This window comes from Lepisosteus platostomus, unplaced genomic scaffold, assembly GCF_059453375.1.
Source record: "Lepisosteus platostomus isolate fLepPlt1 unplaced genomic scaffold, fLepPlt1.hap1 Scaffold_48_H1, whole genome shotgun sequence".
Classification (NCBI taxonomy): domain Eukaryota; kingdom Metazoa; phylum Chordata; class Actinopteri; order Semionotiformes; family Lepisosteidae; genus Lepisosteus; species Lepisosteus platostomus.
The window spans coordinates 49,206-66,623 of record NW_028291668.1 but is presented as its reverse complement, the minus strand read 5'-3'; the positions used below and the strand labels follow the sequence as shown (position 1 = coordinate 66,623).

Below are 17,418 nucleotides of genomic sequence, written 5' to 3'. Positions count from 1 at the left end.
CTCGAGGAGTAATGTGGACATTTAAGATTAATGTTCTAATGGCAAGGGACATCACTTAACTCTGTTTTGTTTTGAAGGCAACAACGCCTCAGGACCTCATGACCTTCAAAAAGGGGGGATATGTAGCGGCGAGGCTTATTAATAAGGCAGAATTAAGTGTTCTGAGCCTTCCCAAATGAGGCCCCATTTCTCTGTTCATCTCTGTGGTGCAGCCACAGAGAAACTGTTCTGCAGGGTGATTTAAGGTCCTAGGACAGCTCCCAAAGGGGGATGCACTTAGCTAAGCCTGGCTATCATGATCAATGGTCATCCATTGGCGCCTATCTGTCTAGGGAGTGCCAGTTGGACATCTGGACTGCATTACTAAGTGTCAGGACTAAGTGACTCATATCTCACCTTGATCAATCAATCAGGGACTGGTAGGGCCGAGTAACCCACGTGGGACTCTGATGCCCATGGAACTTTCAGCCAATCAATGAGCTGAAGTTCCTCCAGGTAAAAACAGGCAACACAGAGAGCCTGTGAGATTCAGTAAGATTCAGAAGGGAGGATTCAGAGGATTCTGTGGACAATTCTAAAGGGAATTCAAAGGAGAATTCCAGGGCAGGACGGCCCAGGAGCAGAAGGCTCCCAAGGGCAGGACATTCTCGCAGCGCGCCTCCTGACCATCCTGAGACTCAGCCCGGACAACCACGGAACGGCCAGTGTGTACGAGTGCCAGAACTTTCCTTTGTTCTAAGAGTCTAGAGCGGAGGTTGCCAGAGAATAACCAGAGGATCCACCCGAGGTTAGCACCAGCAGCAGGCCTTGTGAACAGGTCGGAACTGTGGACAGCTGAATCACTATTCAGAACTAGCTCTTCATCAGAAACGAACCGGTCCTCTTCCTGACTTGCTGGGACCCACAGTCATCTTTTCTCCTGTGCACAAACTTTGCTAGTTAAAGCCCACAGTGAGCATCAGCAGTGCAGCGTCGCAAGCCGCACAGCACAGCCTGGCACGGAGCCAGAGAGCGCGGATTGGACAGCAACAGCCTGCAACTGTTTCTTTGTGCCCGCAGGAAGATCTGAATCCCCAAAGATTGGATGAGTATTCAACTTCAATGCATTACAGCTCGAGAATTCAATTGTTATCCCAACCAGTTGATATCAATTTAATTCCTAAGAGTTATGTACTTGTTTGAGTATCTAATGTAGAAGTTATAACCAAGTTCATTAACGAAACGGTCTTAATGAATGATATACTGAACGTATGTCCTCTTGATATGTGTAACACTTCGTAACTGACTGAATATATATCTTTTGTATTCTGATAACCCTCTTGATAAGATCTGTTAGGTTTACATGCATATTTTATGTATTAATAAATGTATCCTCGTGTATTAGTACCTGTGTGTGCGCGTTGTTTGAGTTATGTCACATGGTTGGATTCTAAAGCTATCAAAAGAATCAACTTTGTGATTTACTGCTACAATTAATAATTGTCTCAGTAAATGCCCAAACCCTACAGAACTGGTGCCTTCAGAGACCCCCTACATTTAATTTTGCTATGGCAACATTACATATTTGGCGTCCCTGAGCCGGTTTTCTTACATGTGAAAATAACATTTTAGCATCATATTATTACATACAGGTCTCTAGCTTCAACACAGTGATATATATATATACTCAGTGATTTATTGGTACATGCCCAGGTCAATAATCAGAATGAGGATTTATTTCCAGACGGGCTACAGGTAGTGTTGTGAAATACTTCAACACACTGGATCGCAGATTTAGACCCCCTGCACTCTTACTCCTTAAAAACCAAAGAAATGAAGATATGTAGCAATTACATTGCAACAGGGCTGACAGTGACTTAATGCTTATACTAGTGGACTTCTGGTACCTTTAGGGTACGGTGTTCCCTGAAGGGCTCTCAAACCCCGCATTTCAGATGCCTAGCTGTTTCGCTGATGTGTTGCACCTCAGAATCACTTTTAAACCTTACCTCTGGTATCTTTAATCCCTATTGCTCAACGCATGGTGAAAGTATTGCATAAATGTGTCTGAAAATGAGCAATGGGCACCTGAGAGACTCATTTGCCTGTTTCACAAATGATCATATTTGACTAGAGATTCTGTTTGGGATTCAGTTGTGCATTCTGACAGCAATCGCTTTCAAAAAACGATACATTCTGGATGAGGTCAAGGTGCAGGAACACTGTATTTAGGATGTGTTTGCACTTATTCTGTGTCTCTAGCTTCAACACAGCGATATATGTATATGCTCACTGATTTTTTGGTACATGCCCAGGGCAATAATCATTATGAGGATTTATTTCCATATGTGCTAGAGGTAGTGTTGTGAAATTCTTCAACACACTGGATCGCAGGTTTAAACCCCCTGCACTCTTACTCCTTAAATACCAACAAATGCAGATATGTAGCAATCATATTGTAGCGGACACTCATTTGCCTGTTTCACAAATGATCATATTTTACTAGAGATTCTGTTTGGGATACGGATGTGCATTCTGACAACAATCTCTTTCAAAAAATGATTTTACCTTATCGCAGCTTTGCCCTTCTTGCCTCTTTGGAAAATATCTCCATCTTGTGGTCGTTGTTGGTAATGTCTAGACAATATCTCCATCTTGTGGTCGTTGTTGGTAATGTCTTCTTATGCCCTTTTTTATTTTAATTCTCTATTAGTTGATTCTAGTATCTCTACAATGGAGCTGAAAATTTTCCAGAAAGTGGTTGCAAGCCCGATATCATGCGAAGAAACTTCAGGATTCGGGGATCAGTCAATGGATTTTCTTCAAAGTTGGATTTTTGCACTCTGTGGACCAAGAGATGTTGTTCTATAATGTTTTTTTTTTTTCAAATTTAAAAATATCATTTTTTCATGGAGCTTTGAATGGGATGGATTCACCCTCCTTTAGCCAGGACAGAGCTCCAGGAGCCTGGGTAGGATTCTAGCTTTCTCCCCTTGCAGGCACGTGGCACAGAAGACAATATTTTTTTCCTTAAAATCTTTTTTTTGTGTGTTCCTTGTTGTTCCAAACTTAATTTTAATCACTTTTAATTAGAGATTTTATTAAAAATAGTGCAATAAATGACTAATTTCACAAAAATTAATGTAATATAAAACGGATGTTTTCAACTTTATTGTAGTGTTTTAGAAACTAATATGTCTTCAAAAATGGTTGTTTTTCACTCCTATGAATGAAAACTGTTGTTATATGATGTTTTTTTTTTCAAATTTTAAATGATCATTTTTTCATGGAGCTTTGAAGGGGATGGATTCACCCTCCTTTAGCCAGGACAGAACTCCAGGAGCCTGGGTAGGATTCTAGCTTTCTCCCCTTGCAGGCACCTGGCACAGAAGACATCATTTTTTTCCTTAAAATCTTTTTTTTTTGTGTTCCTTGTTGCTCCAAACTTAATTCTATTCACTTTTAATTAGAGATTATATTAAAAATAGTGCAATAAATGACTAATTTCACTAAAAATACTAAAAGTAATATAAAACGGATGTTTTTAACTTTATTGTAGTGTTTTAGAAACTAATATGTCTTCAAAAATGGTTATTTTTCACTCCTAGGAATGAAAGCTGTTGTTATATGATGTTTATTTTCAAATTTTGAAAAAGCAAAGGATTCTAGCTTTCTCCCCTTGCAGGCATCGGACACAGAGAACCTCATGGTTTTCCTAAAAATCATTTTTTATGTTCCCTGGTGTTCCAAACTTAGTTTTAATCAATTTTAATTTGTTATGTTACAAACAGGGTAATAAAGTCTTATTTGGACTATAACTAATGTCATATTGTCTGCTACAAAACTGATATTTTCAGCTCTATTGTAGAGATTCTAGAATCAACTAATAAAGAATTGAAATAAAAAAGGGCATAAGAAGACATTACCAACAACGACCACATGATGGAGATATTGTCTAGACATTACCAACAACGACCACAAGATGGAGATATTGTCTAAACATTACCAACAACGACCACAAGATGGAGATATTTTCCAAAGAGGCAAGAGGGGCAAAGCTGCGATAAGGTAAAATCATTTTTTGAAAGAGATTGTTGTCAGAATGCACATCCGTATCCCAAACAGAATCTCTAGTAAAATATGATCATTTGTGAAACAGGCAAATGAGTGTCCGCTACAATATGATTGCCACATATCTGCATTTGTTGGTATTTAAGGAGTAAGAGTGCAGGTTTAAACCTGCGATCCAGTGTGTTGAAGAATTTCACAACACTACCTCTAGCACATATGGAAATAAATCCTCATAATGATTATTGCCCTGGGCATGTACCAAAAAATCAGTGAGCATATATATATATATCACTGGGTTGAAGCTAGAAACACAGAATAACTGCAAACACATCCTAAATACAGTGTTCCAGCACCTTTGACCTCATCCAGAACGTATCATTTCTTGAAAGGGATTGCTGTCCGAATGCACATCTGAATCCCAAACAGAATCTCTAGTAAAATACGATCATTTGTGAAACAGGCAAATGACTGTCTCAGGGGCCCATTTCTCATTGTCAGACACATGTATGCAATGCTTTCACTGTGCATTGAGCAATAGGGATCAAAAACACAGCAGGTAAGGTTAGAAGTCATGTTCTATGATCATTTCTTTCAGCATTAGGGACTAAATATACTAAACGTATGATGCTAAAATGTTATTTTTACATATATTAATGTAATAAATGATTGCTTATGCTTTATAAACAAATCTAATTATAATAAAAGCTTAAGTTTTGTATTTATCTTGTACCATAGAACATGATTTTCTTTGTATTTCAAGCCCACAAAGTGTCCAAATGATGCACCTTTGACCTCATCCAGAACGTATCATTTCTTGAAAGGGATTGCTGTCCGAATGCACATCTGAATCCCAAACAGAATCTCTAGTAAAATACGATCATTTGTGAAACAGGCAAATGACTGTCTCAGGGGCCCATTTCTCATTGTCAGACACATGTATGCAATGCTTTCACTGTGCATTGAGCAATAGGGATCAAAAACAGAATGGAAACAGACATGGAAACCAACAAGGATGGGATTTGAACCCATGCGTGCAAAGCACAATGGACTAGCAATCCATCGCCTTAACCACTCGGCCACCTCATCAACAAAACTGGGCTGTCCCAACTGGGTTGGCGCGCTCCAGATGATCTTTTTCTTTTTTTTCCCTCGTACTCGAGGGTCATTTTCCTGTTCCACATGCGATTTCAACATTTTCCTTGGGAGATGTCAAGCCAGCAAGCCACTGCTGTGGTTCAGTGGCCAGCGTGGAGTTCAGTGGCCCTGTTGTACACAGAAAGCACATTGAGCTCCTTGGACATGAAAAGTTCCAGATAAAAGCCATTTGTCATCCTTTCTCTTGGTGTCGATGTTGCTATTGTATGTAAAGGTGGCAACTTGCTCAGCGAGCAGGCGGAGCACACACCGAATGCAGATGTGTCTGAGTGGTGTGTCCAAGTGGCTGCAAAAGGACAGCACTCCCGGGGCGCTGTGGCTTAGTTGGTTAAAGTGCCTGTCTAGTAAACAGGAGACCCTGGGTCTGAATCCCAGTGGATAACTGCCTATGGCTAGACTTAATTAAATGCAAGTATTCATTTCCTGTCTTTAACACGACTTGTTTTTCTTAAAATGGATGCAACTTGCAAAACATGAAATACAAACCTTGCTAATCAGCGCTAGCAGCTGGCAAAAAAAAAAGAAGTCAGCAATGTTTTTTTTCTTTAACCTTAACCCTGCTAATGGAGAAGAGTTAAACGACCGAGTCTATGCAGCTTAAACGGTGCGCACTTCGGGTTCTTAGCTGAAAGGGTGGTAAATCACGCTCACCCCAGTCCTTAATCTTTTAAAGAGGATACAAAATTGAACCTAGTCGCCACATCACATACATCCTGTTCAATGATAAAAAGGTAACATCTATCCTCGCTCCAGAGTAAATCTCACGTTGAGGGCATATTTTTTTTTCACTTTACCGTGAATCGGGCTCGGCTGCACAGAGGAGAGAGCAGAGCAATGAGGTCACGGGGACAGGGGAGTCACACGCTGGCGGTTTGAATACGCGGAAGATCACTGAGGGATCCACAGTATATGGACCCTCCGTGCGCAATCAGTCCGCACTCCGGACTCTGAATCCTGCCATCCGAGTTAAGATCTCGGCAGAACCTGAAGCGCAGTTCCTTCTTAAAACGTAATCTGGTGAGCATTTCTAGAATCGTACTTGTATAGATGCAGCCTTTAATGTGTTGCTAGGTTAAAATTGATGACTTCTTGTATTTCAGTAGGCAACTGCCCTCTTGATTTCAGATTGAATTTCTTTATTACAGGGGCGCTTTTATGATGACAGAGTCATGTTCAGGTACTTTGCTTGATGGAGGAAGCTCATTTCGGACTCTGTGATCTGCTCACCTGGAAAGGTCTGCTGTACTACTACAAGAGAGAAGTAGAGTCTGGAAGAAGGGACAATTTTATGATGCTTTGGAAGGTAGTTTTTTTTTTCTTTGAAATCGAAATGAATCAGAATATCAGAGCAAAAGACAAACTCTTGGTTTGGTTTAAAGAGATATGGTTTTAAAACAGACAAAATGTAGAAAACAGGTGTTTCTCACTTTTGGAAAAGAATGGACCGGGGGTATTTTACTAGTTGCAGTGCTGAGCTCACCGGGTTGCAGTCCTGTAGTGTTGCACCAGGGTCAGTGGTGCAATGGATAACACGTCTGACTACGGATCAGGAGATTGTAGGTTCGACTTCTGCCTGGCTCGGGTCGTTTTTAAACGCATCAGGCTACTCCCTAAGTAGCCTGTGCTACTTACTGTATTGTAATCGTACCCAGTAAGAGATTTCCTTCATGTAAATGAACTGCACCTGACAGCTTTAGAAAAACACCTGGGCTCAGTACGGTGCTGAGAGCTCAGCGTTGCTGTTGTTCTAATTAGCACGCACTGCATCGGCTATGAACCCGAACTTTTCAATTATTCCGATCAGTAAGTCAACACGTAGTCCACATGAAAGGTAGAAATATTCTCTTGTCTGTCTCTTGTTTGTATAGAACTGAATGTCCCTGACAATGTACTGTTAGTTTTAATTGAAGAACGGCATTTGTGTTCAAATATACCAGACAAGTTTACGTAACTGCTCATGCGACACTCAGTTGTAATTAGTCAAGAAATAAAGTCGAACAACAGCTGCGGGTTTGATTCTGAACGTATGAGATTGCAGCGCCTTTTACTTCCATTGACAAATGATAGAGATTCGAAGAGAGATCCTTCAGACCAACAAGCAAACCCACGGCTATTTCGGTTTTCTATCTAGGCAACGTTGGTGTTTGCAATAGCATACATGAAAGCGTGATGCAATTTCTGTGGCTACATTTGTTGCACATCATGCACAGTAAGAGTGTTTCTAACACCAAATAAAAAGTCAACAATTAGCGATCACGCCTTCTCCTCAGTTAACCCACTGAAACCCTTGCTGTTAACAGATCTTTAATGCGTGCTTTACGAGCACCTACATATCGTGTCGGTTCTTTCAGCTTTATTCATTAGGTTTTCAAAGGCATAAGTAGAGCACCAGAGGTGCGAACGCAGAATGTGTGGTAATCTGAAGAACTGCTTTCCATGGCAGCGGGTCCAAGCGATTTAGCATTTTTATAGTACCGGGAAAGGAGAAGCGGCACTTCGCCTTTGCCGCGCAGGCACAAGGCGACGTGCGGCAGACGCCGGAGTCGGCAAGTTCCGAACCTGCGCGGGGAAGCCCCAACGCATTTCGAGTCCATCGCCTTAACCACTCGGCCATGACAAAAGCGAGCTCGCTGCCGCCGCATTCCTCCTATAATCTAACACGGAGTGCGAAGTCGCTGCGGAAACCTTTTTAAAGTCGCTCTCCGTTAAAAAAAAAAATACCTTTCACAAGATTCGTGCCGGCAGACAGACATGCCTCAGAGGGTTTAAGGCTGGCTTCACGTTCAAATGATGAAGTCCCCCAGTCCGGATGTCAAAATGCAACTTTGGCAGACAGAAAAAACATCAACAAACCACAAATGTGGAAAAGGATTTTACAAGCTGCACCACACTGCACTTTCCAAAGCATTTACATTCGTGTTAGACGCAGGAATTGCCTTTGATTTGCGCGCTTACGAACGCCATGGAAAACGAAACAAAACTAAAGCCCTCAGCTCCTGCACTTGATTATAATGCCGTTACGTGTCGAAGCAGGAATTTACGTCATCCTACCACTGCAACACGGGGAATAGAGGGAAATGAGAACAATCTACGAATTGTCTCTAAACAGTCCCTACAGTTGTAAGACGCCTGGAAGCGTGCACCCCCATCATTAATCTTTGCGCATCTGTGCAAGGTAAACTCTGGAGCAGTCTCTGAAACGGCTCAAAGGAAACACGTGATTGATTCCATGTGCATCTGGGGTTCATTTCTTATTTACATTTAATTCAAGGGAAAGGCTTGGGTCAGTTTCAGACGGCCTCCAACAGCGAGATTCAAGCGTCCCACCTTCAGCCCAATCTGCGCCGCCAGAACGCCAATGGCTCCTCTGGTCTCCGGGGTGCGGTTGTGACTCCGTAACCTAAAGTGTTGGTGGCAGACAAATGGAGACTAACAGGTGATGTCCTAGGACATGACTACATTGTGACACTCGGTGGGGATGGTGACCATTGCTTGGAAAAGAGTGCGAGGCCCCTTTAGAAAAACATTTTGTTAACAGGCATTCTGCCTCAGCCTAAACACCTATAGCTTGCAAAGCACATGCTATTAGACAGGCACCTCTGCAAGACCTTAAGAGTCTCTTAAACTAGTGATAGAAAGGTGTTCCCAATAGGCGATGTTCGGCTTTCAAATCATCTCTCCGTGGAAGCGCCGAGATGCAGCTGTTTAAGGCTTAGAAGCAGCTGACTGTTTCACTACCTAGCTGATCACTGTCAGTCAGGGAGCTCAGAGGTGAAAAGCCTGTCTGAGAGACAATTCGTCGTCGATCAGTTCAATATGTTCCGTACCAGCTCGGCGCACCTGAGATCATCTTGGTAGCCGTGTAGCTCAGATGAGTGAGAGCGTGTGTGTGTGTACCACCGTGATTGGATGCCGGTCCTTCTCAGGTCACAGTAAACCTTCTGCTGCCTAACTTCCCTAATTTTGGGGATCCCTTTGAAAAAGCAAAGGAAAAAAAAACTGTCTCTCATCAGCGTGATTGACCCTCCCCAGTGTGCCCCAGTGGCCTAATGGCTAAGACACTGGCCTCCTAAAACAGCGATTGTGGGTTTGAGTCCCATCTGGGGTGCTCCTGTCCCATTTTGAGCGTACAAATGTCCTTGTGATTTGCAAAGCTACAACCCCACCTTACTCAGTGAGCGTCTCTGCTTTTCTCTCACATACAGTTGGGAGAAAAACTTTTGTAAACAGCCCTTCGGAATGATGTGGATTTCTGCATGAATGGCTCCTAACATGTGATCTTATCTTTATCTAAGTCATAATAATTAATAAAGAGAGTCTGATTTCACAAACAACACACGCCCAACATTTGACATTGCTGTTTCTTTATTGACCAAATGGTTTAAACAATCAAGGTCATTGATGGAAAAAGTATGTGAACCCTTATATTAAGGAGCTAGTGGAACCTCCTTTATGACAAAAACCTCAATCCCCACTTTCTGTAGCGGCTGGTCAGACCTGAGCAGCGGTTAGGAAGTATTTTGGCCTATTCCTCTATGCAAAACTGTTTCAGTTCATGTATATTTTTGGGATGTCTTGCGCTGAACGGCCTGCTTCAGATCACGCCACAGCACTTCAATGGGATTGGGGTCAGGACTCTTACTTGGCCATCCCAAAATATGGAATTTCTTCTGTTTCAGCCACTCTGTTGTTGATGTACTCCTTTGTTTTTGTCATGCTGCATGACCCAGCGTCTTTCGAGTTTTAGATCACAGGCAGACACCCTGACATTCTGCTGTAGAATTTCCTGATACATCTTGGAATTCATCGGTCCCTCGATGATTGCAAGCCGTACAGCCTCCGCCATGCTTCCCAGGTGGGATGAGGTTTTGGAGTTGGTATGCAGTGTTTTGTTATCTCCAAACATAACGCTGTGCACATTTACCAACAAGTTCAACTTTTGTCACGTCTGTCCACAGAACATTGTTCCAGGAGTTGCTGTGGAACATCCATGTGGTCTTTAGCAAACTTGAGAGGGGCAGTGGTGGTTTTTTTTGGGGGGAGAGCAGTGGTTTCCTCCGTGGTGACCTCGCATGATCACCACTCAGATTTCTGTTCAGATTTCTTCTTATGGTGGACTCATGGACACAGACGTAAGACAAAGTCAACCACCTGTTCGCTAGATCCCATACCCACTCAGCTAGTCAAAGATTCCCTCGAAGGACTGGCAGGACCTATAATTAGTATGATGAATGCATCGCTTGCGTCAGGCGTTGTACCTGATCAATTTAAGGTAGCGGTTGTTAGACCGCTCCTTAAGAAGTCAAATTTGGATCCACAAGTTCTTAACAACTACAGGCCTGTCTCAAAGGTCCCATTTCAATCTAAAAGTTTTGAGAGAATAGTTGTTGCCCAACGTCAATCGTATCTGGATTCAAATAATATACTTGAGAAATTTCAGTCTGGTTTCTGAAACAGCATTAACAAGAGCCTTAAATGATATTCTCTTAGCTACTGATGCGTGGAATGCAACAGTGCTAGGTTGCAACAGTGCTAGGAATGCAAACGTTAGGTTGCGCTTCTTCATGCTGCATGGTCGGCATGAGTGGAGCTTTTTAAACGTCTGTACTTAGTGCGCCTCATAAGAAATCGTTTGTCCCCGTTCAAAAGAGATTGTGCGATGTCCTGCAGCGTTCGCAAAGCAAACCTTTGACAGTTTGAAAAGAGGAATTTATTCTGCTTCCTGTGCGTGCAGTAGTTACAAAGTTGAACGTCTTTACACGATCTGCTGCAGTTTTCAGTGGGCGGGCTTTGTCAGATGGCTTGGAAAAACGCACTGTGTTTCGGCTCGGGAAACATCATGAGCAGTGTCCTGCATGTTTTCTGTGTATAGCTGTCTTTTAACGCATACAGAATTCATTCGAAATCATTGATTTCTCCAATTAACAAAGGTCCCTTAAAGGATGAGTCAAAGTAACGTCTAATCGGATTAGTTTCCTTAGAGCTGGTTTAGAGTTTGCTCAAGAGTTTACCTTTCACAGACGCGCAAAGAAGAATGTTGGGGGTGCACGCTTCAAGGCGCCTTACAGCTGTGGGGAGTGATTCGAGACGATTCGTGGCGTGTGCTCGTTCCCATATACTGTACACCCCGGGGTGCAGTGCTAGGATGACGTATAATACCGCTTGGGCAAGTAACGGCGTTATACGCAAGTGCGGGACGTGAGGGTTTTCGTTTGTTCGTTTTGTTTTGCTCTGCTTTGCTTTGTTTTGCTTTCCATCGCGTTGGTAAGAGCGTAAATAAAAAGGCGATTCCTGCGTCTACCACTAATGTTTGAGCTATTTCAAGTGCGACGTGGTGCGGCTTTTCAAATGCTTGTGGGCATTTCTCTGTTGTTGATTCTTTTTTTGTGTGTAACAAAGTGGCATTTTCATGTCCGGACGGGGAGACTTTATCATTCCGACATGAAGCCACCCTTAAGTCCTCTGAGGCGTGTCTGTCTGCAAGGCTTGTATTTTGGAAATGTTTTTTTGAAACGGAGAACGACTTTGAAATAGGCTTCCGCCGGCGCCTCGCGATCCAGGTAAGATTGTAGCAAGAACGCAGCGGCAGTGGGGCTTGTTGTAGTCGTGGCCGAGTGGTTAAGGCGATGGACTAGAAATCCATTGGGGTCTCCCCGCGCAGGTTCGAATCCTGCCGACTACGTTATCCGCCTCCAGTCGGTGTGTTTCGGCGCAAGCAAAGAAGCGCGCCTCTTTGCTGTTCCTGGTGGTTTTAAAACGCCCAATCGCTTGTACCCGCTGCCTTGGAAATAAGTTCTTCAGCGTCCGCGAATGGCATTTTGCAGCTGGAAGCAGATGTCGACGCGTTTTGCACAGAGCACCAAAAAAGCGTCTTTTTTGAAGGCCCTGGCACTGAGCATTGGTGGTTCAGTGGTAGAATTCTCGCCTGCCACGCGGGAGGCTCGGGTTCGATTCCCGGCCAATTCAGTGGCTTTTGCAGCGAGCGGCTCCATCACTTGCATCCCCTTGCAACTCGCAACTCAAAAAACCCACTGAAGCTAAGCAGGTGTGAGCCAGGTCAGTACCCGGATGAGGGTGAGCTACAGGGAAAAACAAAGCTTCCAGCTGGAAGCGGTGTTAATGGTGCCGGCGGTGGGGCGCTCACCCTGAGGTCTGTGCGGGTCCCAATGCCCCAGTATAGTGACGGAGATGCTGTGTTGTAAAAGGGCGCTGTCTTTTGGATGAGATGTAAAACCGAGGTCACAGCGCTCTGTGGTCATTCAAAATGACCACCAAAACCTTTGACAAAAGCTCTTGGTAATTGATGGTCTTCAATAATGCTTCTCCTTTAGGTACATTTTAAATCAGCTGAAAAATGCTGTGAAATGGGGGGGCACTTCAGGCCAGTGTAGGATTTGGGTTACAAGAACCATGAAACTGCACGAGAAAGCCCGTACACTGAATTACACGGCTTTCTATTCAAAGGAGGACAAAAGAAATTCCCTGAGTTCGATTTTTTGCAGCACAGAGAGGAGCACTGTTGTGAGGCCGGTTAGCTCAGTTGGTTCGAGCGTGGTGCTAATAACGCCAAGGTCACGGGTTCGAGCCCCGTACTGGCCAGGTCCTTTTCTCCTCTCTTACCAAAGCTGTTAGGTTCCTTTCCGTGGTGAGAGGGGTTGTCATGCAACGCTGCCACATAGTGCCGACAGACAAGAGTGTTGCGGGAGAAGAGAAAAGTGTTTGAAGATTTAAGAGTGTCTTAGGTGGAGCCAAAATCAAGTGTCACAAATACAAGTGGGAGGATTTCCAATGTTTAATATGGTAAAAATAAGCGGAAGTTATCTGCCGGTCCGGCACAGTCTGCCATGCTTTTGTCATATACTGTAAAGTGGTGTCGAACTGGGTGTCGAACTGGAGCCTCACCATTTGCATATGTGAGGCTCCAGTTATACATCGAGTGTCACATTAAATGACAAAAATGAAGAGAGTTAAAGCAGCTGGAGAGGTTTTCTTACAACTTTTGAGCTGACACAGTTTTGGAAAATGTTTCCTTCACGCTGCACTGTACAACATAGGCAGCCAAGAGTCTCCAAAACAAAACAGAATTGACAGATAGGAGAAAATTCCCACTCATCCTGAAGTTCCCAAAATCCAGCACTGAGCGTAAACAAAGTGTCTAAGTAGCGTGGGAATGCTAACCCTAACCCTAGCTGGAGTTTGAGCAATCCAGCACTGAGCGTAAAAAGATGAGTCAAAGTAACGTCTAATCGGATTAGTTTCCTTAGAGCTGGTTCAGAGTCTGCTCAAGAGTTTACCTTTCACACATGCGCAAAGAAGAATGTTGGGGGTGCACGCTTCAAGGCGCCTTACAGCTGTAGGGAGTGATTTGAGACGATTCGTGGCGTGTGCTCGTTCCCATATACCGTATGCCCCGGGGTGCAGTGCTAGGATGATGTACAATACCGCTTGGGCACGTAACGGCGTTATACGCAAGGTTTTCGTTTGTTCGTTTTGTTTTGCTCTGCTTTGCTTTGTTTTGCTTTCCATCGCGTTGGTAAGAGCGTAAATAAAAAGGCGATTCCTGCGTCTACCACTAATGTAAGAGCTATTTCAAGTGCGACGTGGTGCGGCTTTTCAAATGCTTGTGGGCATTTCTCTGTTGTTGATTCTTTTTTTGTGTGTAACAAAGTGGCATTTTCATGTCCGGACGGGGAGACTTTATCATTCCGACATGAAGCCACCCTTAAGTCCTCTGAGGCGTGTCTGTCTGCAAGGCTTGTATTTTGGAAATGTTTGTTTGAAACGGAGAACGACTTTGAAATAGGCTTCCGCCGGCGCCTCGCGATCCAGGTAAGATTGTAGCAAGAATGCAGCGGCAGTGGGGCTTGCTGTAGTCGTGGCCGAGTGGTTAAGGCGATGGACTAGAAATCCATTGGGGTCTCCCCGCGCAGGTTCGAATCCTGCCGACTACGTTATCCGCCTCCAGTCGGTGTGTTTCGGCGCAAGCAAAGAAGCGCGCCTCTTTGCTGTTCCTGGTGGTTTTAAAACGCCCAATCGCTTGTACCCGCTGCCTTGGAAATAAGTTCTTCAGCGTCCGCAAATGGCATTTTGCAGCTGGAAGCAGATGTCGACGCGTTTTGCACAGAGCACCAAAAAAGCGTCTTTTTTGAAGGCCCAGGCACTGAGCATTGGTGGTTCAGTGGTAGAATTCTCGCCTGCCACACGGGAGGCTTGGGTTCGATTCCCGGCCAATGCAGTGGCTTTTTCAGCGAGCGGCTCCGTCACTTGCATCCCCTTGCAACTCGCAACTCAAAAAACCCACTGAAGCTAAGCAGGTGTGAGCCAGGTCAGTACCCGGATGAGGGTGAGCTACAGGGAAAAACAAAGCTTCCAGCTGGAAGCGGTGTTAATGGTGCCGGCGGTGGGGCGCTCACCCTGAGGTCTGTGCGGGTCCCAATGCCCCAGTATAGTGACGGAGATGCTGTGTTGTAAAAGGGCGCTGTCTTTTGGATGAGATGTAAAACCGAGGTCACAGCGCTCTGTGGTCATTCAAAATGACCACCAAAACCTTTGACAAAAGCTCTTGGTAATTGATGGTCTTCAATAATGCTTCTCCTTTAGGTACATTTTAAATCAGCTGAAAAATGCTGTGAAATGGGGGGGCACTTCAGGCCAGTGTAGGATTTGGGTTACAAGAACCATGAAACTGCACGAGAAAGCCCAAACACTGAATTACACGGCTTTCTATTCAAAGGAGGACAAAAGAAATTCCCTGAGTTCGATTTTTTGCAGCACAGAGAGGAGCACTGTTGTGAGGCCGGTTAGCTCAGTTGGTTCGAGCGTGGTGCTAATAACGCCAAGGTCATGGGTTCGAGCCCCATACTGGCCAGGTCCTTTTCTCCTCTCTTACCAAAGCTGTTAGGTTCCTTTCCGTGGTGAGAGGGGTTGTCATGCAACGCTGCCACATAGTGCCGACAGACAAGAGTGTTGCGGGAGAAGAGAAAAGTGTTTGAAGATTTAAGAGTGTCTTAGGTGGAGCCAAAATCAAGTGTCACAAATACAAGTGGGAGGATTTCCAATGTTTAATATGGTAAAAATAAGCGGAAGTTATCTGCCGGTCCGGCACAGTCTGCCATGCTTTTGTCATATACTGTAAAGTGGTGTCGAACTGGGTGTCGAACTGGAGCCTCACCATTTGCATATGTGAGGCTCCAGTTATACATCGAGTGTCACATTAAATGACAAAAATGAAGAGAGTTAAAGCAGCTGGAGAGGTTTTCTTACAACTTTTGAGCTGACACAGTTTTGGAAAATGTTTCCTTCACGCTGCACTGTACAACATAGGCAGCCAAGAGTCTCCAAAACAAAACAGAATTGACAGATAGGAGAAAATTCCCACTCATCCTGAAGTTCCCAAAATCCAGCACTGAGCGTAAACAAAGTGTCTAAGTAGCGTGGGAATGCTAACCCTAACCCTAGCTGGAGTTTGAGCAATCCAGCACTGAGCGTAAAAAGATGAGTCAAAGTAACGTCTAATCGGATTAGTTTCCTTAGAGCTGGTTCAGAGTCTGTTCAACAGTTTACCTTTCACACATGCGCAAAGAAGAATGTTGGGGGTGCACGCTTCAAGGCGCCTTACAGCTGTAGGGAGTGATTCGAGACGATTCGTGGCGTGTGCTCGTTCCCATATACCGTACGCCCCGGGGTGCAGTGCTAAGATGATGTACAATACCGCTTGGGCACGTAACGGCGTTATACCCAAGGTTTTCGTTTGTTCGTTTTGTTTTGCTCTGCTTTGCTTTGTTTTGCTTTCCATCGCGTTGGTAAGTGCGTAAATAAAAAGGCGATTCCTGCGTCTACCACTAATGTAAGAGCTATTTCAAGTGCGACGTGGTGCGGCTTTTCAAATGCTTGTGGGCATTTCTCTGTTGTTGATTCTTTTTTTGTGTGTAACAAAGTGGCATTTTCATGTCCGGACGGGGAGACTTTATCATTCCGACATGAAGCCACCCTTAAGTCCTCTGAGGCGTGTCTGTCTGCAAGGCTTGTATTTTGGAAATGTTTTTTTGAAACGGAGAACGACTTTGAAATAGGCTTCCGCCGGCGCCTCGCGATCCAGGTAAGATTGTAGCAAGAACGCAGCGGCAGTGGGGCTTGCTGTAGTCGTGGCTGAGTGGTTAAGGCAATGGACTAGAAATCCATTGGGGTTTCCCCGCACAGGTTCCAATCCTGCCGACTACGTTGTCCGCTTTCAGTTGGTGTGTTTCGGCACAAGCAAAGAAGCGCGCCTCTTTGCTGTTCCTGGTGGTTTTAAAACGCCCAATCGCTTGTACCCGCTGCCTTAGAAATAAGTTCTTCAGCGTCCGCAAATGGCATTTTGCAGCTGGAAGCAGATGTCGACGCGTTTTGCACAGAGCACCAAAAAAGCATCTTTTTTGAAGGCCCAGGCACTGAGCATTGGTGGTTCAGTGGTAGAATTCTCGCCTGCTACGCGGGAGGCTCGGGTTCGATTCCCGGCCAATGCAGTGGCTTTTGCAGCGAGCGGCTCCATCACTTGCATCCCCTTGCAACTCGCAACTGAAAACCCACTGAAGCTAAGCAGGTGTGAGCCAGGTCAGTACCTGGATGAGGATGAGCTACAGGGAAAAACAAAGCTTCCAGCTGGAAGCGGTGTTAATGGTGCCGGCGGGGGGGCGCTCACCCTGAGGTCTGTGCGGGTCCCAATGCCCCAGTATAGTGACGGAGATGCTGTGTTGTAAAAGGGCGCTGTCTTTTGGATGAGATGTAAAACCGAGGTCACAGCGCTCTGTGGTCATTCAAAATGACCACCAAAACCTTTGACAAAAGCTCTTGGTAATTGATGGTCTTCAATAATGCTTCTCCTTTAGGTACATTTTAAATCAGCTGAAAAATGCTGTGAAATGGGGGGGCACTTCAGGCCAGTGTAGGATTTGGGTTACAAGAACCATGAAACTGCACGAGAAAGCCCGTACACTGATTACACGGCTTTCTATTCAAAGGAGGACAAAAGAAATTCCCTGAGTTTGATTTTTTGCAGCACAGAGAGGAGCACTGTCGTGAGGCTGGTTAGCTCAGTTGGTTAGAGCGTGGTGCTAATAACGCCAAGGTCGCGGGTTTGAGCCCTGTACGGGCCAGGTCTAGATCCAGGTCCCTGTTTGTGAAACAGGCAAATGACTGTCTCAGGGGCCCATTCCTCATTCTCAAGACACATGT

General features: G+C 44.6%; 5 non-coding genes across 5 annotated transcripts; all 5 read left to right on the top strand.

The window, feature by feature from the left end:
• The first annotated feature begins 11,805 nt into the window (after positions 1-11,805).
• Positions 11,806-11,887, top strand: trnas-aga (transfer RNA serine (anticodon AGA)). The gene has a single exon. It is a non-coding gene; the product is annotated as a tRNA-Ser (tRNA).
• An 843-nt stretch (positions 11,888-12,730) lies between these two features.
• On the top strand, positions 12,731-12,804 carry trnai-aau (transfer RNA isoleucine (anticodon AAU)). Its single transcript has one exon. It is a non-coding gene; the product is annotated as a tRNA-Ile (tRNA).
• Positions 12,805-14,074: 1,270 nt separating this feature from the next.
• trnas-aga (transfer RNA serine (anticodon AGA)) lies at positions 14,075-14,156 on the top strand. Its single transcript has one exon. It is a non-coding gene; the product is annotated as a tRNA-Ser (tRNA).
• An 843-nt stretch (positions 14,157-14,999) lies between these two features.
• On the top strand, positions 15,000-15,073 carry trnai-aau (transfer RNA isoleucine (anticodon AAU)). Its single transcript has one exon. It is a non-coding gene; the product is annotated as a tRNA-Ile (tRNA).
• A 1,565-nt stretch (positions 15,074-16,638) lies between these two features.
• On the top strand, positions 16,639-16,709 carry trnas-gcu (transfer RNA serine (anticodon GCU)). Its single transcript has one exon. It is a non-coding gene; the product is annotated as a tRNA-Ser (tRNA).
• The last annotated feature ends 709 nt before the right edge of the window (positions 16,710-17,418 follow it).